Below are 9,824 nucleotides of genomic sequence, written 5' to 3'. Positions count from 1 at the left end.
CAGGTCCAAGACAAGGATGTTCACTTTTACCACTCTTATTCAACATAGTATTGGAAGTCCTAGGTACAACAATCACACAATAAGAAGAAATAAAAGGTATTCAAATTGGAAAGGAAGAAGTAAAACTGTCATTATTTGCAAATGACATGTTACTATGTTACTATATATATATAGAAACTCACAGATTCCACCAAGAAACTATCAGAACTGGTAAATAAATTATTTAAAGTAGCAACATATAAAAAAAATAAAATACAGAAATAAGTTGTATTTTTATACACCAATGATAAACTATCAATAAGGACAACTAAGAAGGAAACAATCCCATTTACAACTGCTTAAAAAAATGCATAGGAATAAATTACCCAAGGATGTGAAAGACATATTCAAAAACTTATTAGTCACTGAAGAAAGAAATTGTGGAAGGTACAAATAACTGGAAACATATATCATGTTCATTGATAAGAAGAATTAACATCATTAAAATGTCCATAGTACACAAAACAATCTACAAATGCAATGTAATTTTATCAAGATACCAAAGGTATATAAAAACAACTATTAAAATATTCCCAAAATTCCTATGTAATCACAAAAGACCCAGAATAGCCACAGCAATCTTGAGAAAGAATAACAGTTGAAGGAAGCATGCTACCTGATATCAAACTATACTATAGGCAACAGTAATTAAAATATGGTACCTGCATAGATCAATTAAACAGAATAGAAAGCCCAACAGTAAACCCATGCCTTTATGGTCAATTAATACTTAAAAGAAGCAAGAACATACAATAGGTTAAAGCAATCTATTGCATAAATTGTGCTGGAAAAATTGGACAGATACATGTAAAAATGTGAAACTAGACAATCTTCTTATATCATACACAAAATAAAGTCAAAATGGATTAAAGACTTAAAAATAAGACTCAAGAGCATAAAAATTTTAGAAGAATATGTGGGCAGTAAAATCTCGCATATGTCCCATAGCAGAATTTTCTGATCTATCTACTCAGGCAAGAAAAACAGAAGAAAAAATAAACAAAGGGCATGACATCAAACTAAAAAGATTTTGCACAGCAAAGGGCACCATCAACAAAATTAAAAGACAATTCACTGAATGGGAGAACCTATTTACCAATGATATACACCTGCTATGGGGTTAATATCCAAAATTTATAAACAACTTTTACAATTAATACAAAATACAAAAAATTATATTAAAAATGGGTAAAAGAACCCTGGCCGGTTGGCTCAGTGGTAGAGCGTTGGCCTGGTGTGCAGGAGTCCTGGGTTTGATTCCCGGCCAGGGCACACAGGAGAAGCGCCCATCTGCTTCTCCACCCCTCCCCCTCTCCTTCCTCTCTGTCTCTCTCTTCCCCTCCCGCAGCCAAGGCTCCATTGGAGCAAAGTTGGCCCAGGTGCTGAGGATGGCTCCATGGCCTCTGCCTCAGGCGCTAGAATGGCCCTGGTTGCAACAGAGCATCGCCCTCTGGTGGGCATGCCGGGTGGATCTTGGTCGGGTGTATGCAGGAGTCTGTCTGACTGCCTCCCCATTTCTAACTTCAGAAAAATACAAAAAAAAATGGGTAAAAGACCTTCTCCAAGAAGACATATAGATGGCCAAAAGAGAAATGAAAAGATGCTCAATGTCAGTAATCGTCAGAAAAACACAAATTAAAACCACCATGAGATGTCACCTTATACCTATCAGAATGGCTTATAATCAATAAATTAACAAACAACAGATCTTGGCAAGGATGTAGAGTAAAGGGAACTCTCATGCACTGTGAGTGTGGGTGGGAGTGCTGGTTGGTGCAACCACTGTGGAAAACAATATGGAGTTTCCTCAAAAAATTAAAAATGCTACTTCTTTATGACTCACTGATTCCACTTCTGAGAATTTTCTGAAGAAACTCAAAATACTAATTCAAAAGAATATATGCACCCTAAGTTCACTGCAGCATTATTTACAATAGCCAAGATTAGGAAGCAGCCGAAGTGTCCATCAGCAGATAAATGAATCAAAAGCTGTAGTACATTTATACAATGGTGTATCACTCAGCTATAGAAAGATAAGGAAATCCTATTTTTTCCGGCAGCATAGATGGACCTGGACAGTATTATGCTAAGTGAAATAAGCCAGTCGTAAAGATAAGTAGCATATATTTTCATTTACGTGTGGAATCTAATGAACAAACTAAACTCTCAAAATAGAAACAGACTCATAGAGAACAGACACCTGTCTGAAAGAAGTGGTGTTAGGGAGTTTTGTAAGAAAGATAAAGGGAATAAGCAAAAAAAATTTATAATAATAAGACTTATAGATACAGACAATAGTATGGTTATTACAAGAGGGAAAGGGGGGTAAGGTCTGTAGAAGAGGGTAAAAGCTGTATATATGGTGATGGAAAGGACTTGACTTTAGGTAGTGAACACACAATACAATATACAGATGATGGATTATAGAATTGTACACCTAAAACCTATATAACTTAATTACTCAATGTCATCCTAATAAATTCAATAAAAATTCTTAAATTTAAAAAATAGAATGTTTAGAAGGCATAACTATCAATATACAGATCAGTGTAAGTTTAAAAACATGACTCCCAAAATCTTTGTCACACTCCCTTCCATTTGGCAATCTTATTGAAATTTGGTCAGGCTTGGGACTACTTGGAGTAAATGATACTGTTTGGCTCCTGAGGCTGAGTCATTAAAGGAGGAGAAGTTTTTCTCTAATGTTGTGGTAACACTTGTGATTAGGCCGTAAGTACCTTTAAGTGAGACCAGCCTGCGGCCACCATATTGAATGGAGGCTGAGGCCCAGAGAAGCCACACAAAACCCCCATCAGCAGCCCTAGAGTTTGAGTCACTCAAGCACAGGTGCCAGCCATGAGAGTGAACAAGTGTTGAGAGATGGTCTCACCCTTTGTGTCTTCCCAGCTGTGGGCCCAGACACTGTGAAGTACAGAAAAGCCACCCTTGCTGTGCCTTATCCAAATCCCTGTCCCCAGAAACAGTGAACAGAACGAATTAATCATTTTAAGCTGCTAATTTTGATTAATTTGTTACATAGCAGTAGTAATTTTAACAAATGCTATCTGCCTGAAGAGCACTTTGAGGGAAGGGTAAATTAACCCAAGGATTTACTACTCATAAAACATTCCAGTAGCAGACAGAAGTTATAAATGAGGAGAGAGAAAATATGGGACGCTTGTGCTGGAATTTGAAAGAAGCCCATTTTCATCTTACTAGCTGTTTCTGAATATACATTCAGTGTTGACACAGAGAAAAATACTACTTCCAACTTGCTTGGTTTTGGTCTGCATTCTGTCACATAATACATTCCTATTACAGGTATCTAATCAGTTAAGATATGCTTTTTTTGGAGAAGCAGACAAATGTCCCAACTTACTACACCCTTCTAGGTATTTAGCCTAAGAAGTAGAAACCTGTGAACATATTGTCTGATGCTCTCCTGCATCTGACCAGGGTGTATTACAGTGAGCAAAAGTAGGTTTTCAGTTGTGAGTATGTGAAAATGTTTATTTTTCTGCATCAATATTTATTAATTATTGTATTATTTTCTATACAAACAACTGGAAACCTACTTTTGCTTTATCCTGTATAGCGTGTGCTGCCCTTTCTAGAAGCAGCATTGAACACCGGAATGACGTGGTGTATTTATATTTTTAAAATATCAACTTTGCTATTCAGTGTAGGATAGATTTGAGAAAAGCAATGTAGAATTGCAGAGAGTTTTTGCAATAATAGTTCAGGTGAATGATGACAGTGTCTTAGACTAGGGAGGTCACAGGGGACAGTCGCACTTTATCTTGAAAGAATTGTTGATGGATTGGGCCTGAGGTGGAAGTAATAGAGGGTTACACATTTTTATTTAATTTTGATTATTTATCAGAGTGAACTCTTTTTAGTATTAGTTATTTGAGTGTCTCCATGAGTGTATGTGTGTATGTGTTGCCGTATATACCATCATTTTTCTTACTGTTAAGGTGTTTATCTTTTTCTAATGATGTTTTAACTGAATTATATCCTTGATATATCTTATTCAGGAAATTAACCCTTTCACATTAAGATATTTGCCAATACTATGACAAGTTGCCATTCCTTATTTACTTTTGTTTATGGTGTAATTACATTGACATTTTATACCTTAGCATTTTTATTTACAAATATCTGGTTTTACAAAATATACTACTCTAAATGTATTTTCAAGTCTCTAATCCAAAGCTAAGGAAGCAAATACCAATGTAGACCACTGAAATAATTATAATCTTTACCCTCTACAAATCTTAATACATTTAAAGCAAATATACAGAAAATAATGTCCATAAGGAATAATTTATATTATACTCTTTACTCAAAGCAAATCTGATTTTGATTTCCTAAGAAATGTTTGTGCTAACAACAGACTCACTCAGAAGCCTATGCACTTACAATTTTGTTGTTCCTTTATTTCGCTCAAACGTGCCTATATGAATAACATCTGTTAAGATGTGTCAAATTCCTCCTTTGTTCTGTAAATCTTTATTCTGCGTGTCTCAAAATAGATCAAGAAAAATACAATAAATATAAGTAATTCCCTTTTAAGTTCACCTGGATTTAATTTATAGAGAAAGACCAACTCATGGCCATAGCAGAGCCTTTATCAACTCCAAACATTTAGCAACAAAGGCCTCCATGCATACAAAGGGGCAGACCAGTTCTCCACATTTGCTTGCACACATGAGTGACTTTGGGTTTCTAGAATGATTCTGAACCCTGTGACTAGCTCATGACATTACAAAAGGATATATTTTGAAAGAACGAAAGACTCTCCTGCTGATAAATTTTGAAGTGACATTTAATATAAGTAATTGATTATTCAAAGTTACATTAGTTAAATATTGGTAAAATGTCATTTAGTTGTTCAAAATTTGATCAATTAAGAAATCAGACAAACCAAAGATATTGGCAGCTAGGTCTAGGGGAATATGATTTATTTTATAGCATACATTTCTGAAAACACTATGGTGAGTCATTGACCCTCATATAATGCAGGTTTGAATTATGCTGATTCACTCATGTGTATATTTCTGCAAGAGATAATGTAAATGTCTTTTGTCTTGATTATTATTTTTAATAATATTTTCTCTATCTTAAATTACTATAAGAATATAGTATCTAATACATACAACATACAAAATGTTAATGTATTGCTAATACTTCTGGCCAACAGTAGCCTATTAGTAGTTAAGATTTGGGGGAGTTAAAGTTACATGTGGATTTTTATTTTTGTTGGGGTCAGTGTTCCCAACCTTTCTGTTTTCAAAGAACAAGTATAATTTTTGAAGTTATCATAAATAGAGTTTTAAAATACAATCAATTTATAAGAGCAAGGAGAATTGGGAAGAGCAAAATTATGTTTTTGTTTACATGTGAAGATAATATGCATATATACAAATCCAATTGTATAATTGCTTTACAAAAACAGAAAAAAAAATTAAAAACTATGTAGTATTTACTTTGTAGAGAGAGGGAATAGGAATCCAAGGATATTCAGTTCTGTTTTTTGTTCTTTTTAATAATTACTGTACTTCTGACATATTTTTACTGTGTGTACTACTTTAATTTTACACAAAAGAAGTCAATTTTCATACAAAAATGGCATGTTTAAATTGCAAAGTTGTTTGAGTTTACATAACAAAATTAATAATAATGACAGTAGACAACCAATTTGTTTTAAGTTCATTTTGAATGCAGCATTGCATAAAGTAAGGGAAATGTTAAAAGAAATTAAAATGTTCTCTGCAAATTGGCCCTCCAGACTCAATGCCCTCACCTCCTTTTGTTGTGTTTGGGTGGACCCACTCCACTAAACTTTTTCTCAGACTTTTAGTCCATCCTGCGACTGAATGTGGGTAGATTCATTTCAAGGCATTGAACTATAACAAAGCCCAAGCAGTCTCCCTTCACAGGGGAGCCTTCTCAATGTTGGTATATACCATCAGATTACCTCAAATATCTTTGCTTAGAATGAACAGGATATTATCTTTGCAATTGAATAATTTGAAAAGAGAACATAACAGCATTTTATATTTCAAATTATACTATCAAAAAATTAAAAAAAGTTCTAGAAGAATGTGAGATTTTCAAGCAAGGGAAAGATTTAAGAATCTGTTATACAAGAAAACTAAAATTTATTATTTTACAAATAATGGCAACTAAGCCAGGACTCCAAAGTAGCTACTATACTCATTTTTTTTTCCAAATTACAGGAAAATTATTATTCAAAATTTAAAATCCCTTCTTAACTCTCAGGTAATACAAAAAGCAAGTGGTTAGCTGGATTTAAGCACATGGGCCAGAATTTACCAAATCCTGATATACAGTAACAGCCATCTTTTGGTGAAGGAAAGAGCAAAAGCTTAGATCATATTCGTATGATAAATAGGAGAGAGGTGTGTATGTTTTTCATAGTAAAATGTTTATATGTAATTTTAAAAATTGTAAATTCAAATAAAAAGAGATCAATTTTTTATCACTGTAATAAATTATTCCCTTCAATCCACTCCATATAAAATTTTATATAGCTATTATCATATAATAAATATATATACTTGACTTCTTTACTTATCTAAAATTATGTTCCTCTTATTGCTGCAGAGTATCATTAAATACTAGTTAAAGATTAAATAATGTATTATGAAATTGATAGAACCAATTTACTTAATAGAAAATAGGTGAGGCTATACTGAACATCTCAATTTTTTAGTTTTTTGCCATAGCATCAGTTTTGACAAGAAAAAAGATATGACTATATATACATACATACTATACATACATATGTATGGTTATTCATAAATTTTATAAAATTGATTTCCAAATTGTTTTGCAAATTTATGTATTCTACCAGAAATAATTATTCTACACACATATTAACACTAATTTTGTTTTAATACTTCTTATATGCATACTCTTTTTGTTTGTTTTTTGTTAGTTTGTTTATTTGTTTGGTTTTTGCATTTTTCTGAAGTGAGAAGCGGGGAGGCAGAGACAGAGCCCAACCAGGATCCACCTGGCAAGCCTACAAGGGGTGATGCTCTGCCCATCTAGGACATTGCTTCGTTGCAACCGGAGCCATTCTAGTGCCTGAGGTAGAGGTCATGGAGCCATCCTCAACGCCCATTTGTTCCAATGGAGCATTGGCTGCGGGATAGGAAGAGAGAGACAGAGAGGAAGGAGAGGGGGAGGGGTGGAGAAGCAGATGGGCACCTCTCCTGTGTGCCCTGGCTGGGAATCAAACCCGGGACTTCCACATGCCGGGCTGACGCTGTACCACTGAAATAACTAGCCAGGGCTTCCTGTTTGTTTTAATTTGCATTTATTTTACCAAAAAAGGTACATTCTCATTTTCAGAATTCCTAATTGCTACAAAAGAATGTGTTTTCATGTGATCACTGGCATATTTACTTGAATATTAATATGTTGTTATCAATATTTATAAGCTTTTATTCATGAAGCATAATTATGAGGTTTCTCAAATTGCTTTAAATATTTGTTGTGTCTGCTTTCCATTTTGTAATAGAGAAATTATTTTTAATTTTATATAGTCAGTTGAGTCATAATTTAATTTCCCTTTCACCTCAATGACTAATAAATCCAATCTTTTCAACAATCTGATAATTTTACTATTTTAAAAAAACTTTTTAATATTTTGAATGTTTACCTTTACTTTTATGCTCATCTGATATATAATGTTTGTGACATGAAATTTGCATATATAAATTTATAGAAATTTAGCTATCTGTAATGCCAGTAGCCATGGCCACCATCACAGCCGCCTAGCCTATGCAGGTTCGCATTGGATTTGGACAGATAGTAATGAAACAATGGACCCCAAAACTGGTGGGCCATCAGCTTTAATCCTAGCTTGCACCCAGCAGGCAAGAAATACACACAGTGGGAAAACACTTTCCTTTCCATTCAGGGCTCCCAAAGCCACTGACTTATCTGAGTTTCCTAGAATCAAAGGTTTCTAGCTCACCAGCCTTATGCACCTCTATTTCCCATCTCTTTCTTTCTACACAAATTCTGTACAAACTGGTTTCTCCTTTAGCACTCCGCCATCTTGGCTGCTTCTCCTGGCCTCCTCCATGTGGCCTTTTTCTGCTCTCTCTAGCATGGGCTCCTCCTAGAATGTAATCCCTCTTCTCCAAAAACAACGTGATCTCTCTTCCTTTTAAAACCTTTTGGCATGAAAGCCCTCCCCCTACACAAATTAATACAATCACACCCATCCCAAGCAATCACCTGGGTGACGGACTTTCACGTGGGCAGTGCCATCTTTAACAAAGTGAGCATAACATATTATATTTTATCTGCCCAACAATCCACCTCTATGCTCGCTTTACTACCCACAATCTACACCATCAGCAAGGAAATTTAGGCACAGTACATAAATTACAACAACATGACAAATCATACAGTTTCAACAGTTACAAAGATACATTTCACCAGTCTCTGAGCAATTTTCCAAAAGCGCAAAATGTCCTGACTTTTTTCTAGCCATGGGAAAAGCTTCCTGTGGTGGGGATGACCTCCAGCTAAGCCGCCCCCCACCACCATCAGGGTATTTCACATTGTCCAAAATCCGTAAGTCCATCCAACAGAGGAGCCAGTGCCCACTCTGGTCGTAGTCCACGGAATCAGTCCATGCACATGGGGCCTCAGCCACCCCCCCATCCCTGCCGTTCTGGAAAGTCTTACACTGTCCAAAAGAGGAACACGTGGCAATGGCAGTCAACATTTCCATCTCTGCTCCGGAGAGCATGATGGCATTCACCTCTATGTCCCAAAATCGTAGACCTACCAGGGGCGTAGTAGGAACTCCTTCCAGCTGGGCTCTCATTTTCTGGAGATTGCGGATTGCAACTACAGCTGGATTCTCCTCATTCTCCAAAGAGGAACTGGAAACATCAGCTCCGCCACCAGGCTCGAGCCCCGGGCCACCGCCGCCTTTTGCTCAGCAGGACTTGTAGCCCTACCTCCGGCCTCAGCTCCGGCCTCCTGCTGCTGTTGGCTCTCCACAACATCCAAGGCAAGCTGCAACTCATGAAACCATGATTCATTCTCCAGAGGCTGGTCTATTTCTAGGCGAATCTCACGAACATGGTAGGCCTCCTCTGATGCTTGTTTCAGCTCCAGGGTCAGCATCTCTTCCTCCCACGTTTGCTCCAGCTCCTTCCACTGCTCGATTTGCAGGTCCTGGGAAGCCTCTTCCACAGAGCTCTCAGGTTCCTCACGCATTGCTATAAAAGTCAGCCAGCCTATGGTCCCCAAAAGGACAGCCATGGGGAACCATAACAGCAGCCAGTCCTCTATTCCACCACTCAAAGGTGGTGGTGGCTCCATACTGATCTGTATTGAATCCTGCCACAGACTACGCCAAATGTAATGCCAGTAGCCATGGCCACCATCACAGCCACCTGGCCTGTGCAGGTTCACATTTGATTCGGACAGACAATAATGAAACAATGGAGCCAAAAACTGGTGGGCCATCATATTTAATCCTAGCTTGCACCCGGTGGGCAAGAAATACACACAGTGGGAAAACACTTTCCTTTCCATTCAGGGCTCCCAAAGCCACTGACTTATCCAAGTTTCCTAGAATCAAAGGTTTCTAGCTCACCAACCTTATGCACCTCTATTTCCCATCTCCTTCTCTCTACACAAAGTCTGCACAAACTGGCTTCTCTTTTAGCACTTTTTTTCCATCTTGGCTGCTTCTCCTGGCCTCCTCCACGTGGCCTTTCTCTACT

Source organism: Saccopteryx leptura, chromosome 3 (genome assembly GCF_036850995.1).
Source record: "Saccopteryx leptura isolate mSacLep1 chromosome 3, mSacLep1_pri_phased_curated, whole genome shotgun sequence".
Classification (NCBI taxonomy): domain Eukaryota; kingdom Metazoa; phylum Chordata; class Mammalia; order Chiroptera; family Emballonuridae; genus Saccopteryx; species Saccopteryx leptura.
The sequence above is the reverse complement of the archived record's forward strand: the minus strand, read 5'-3'. Positions refer to the sequence as shown.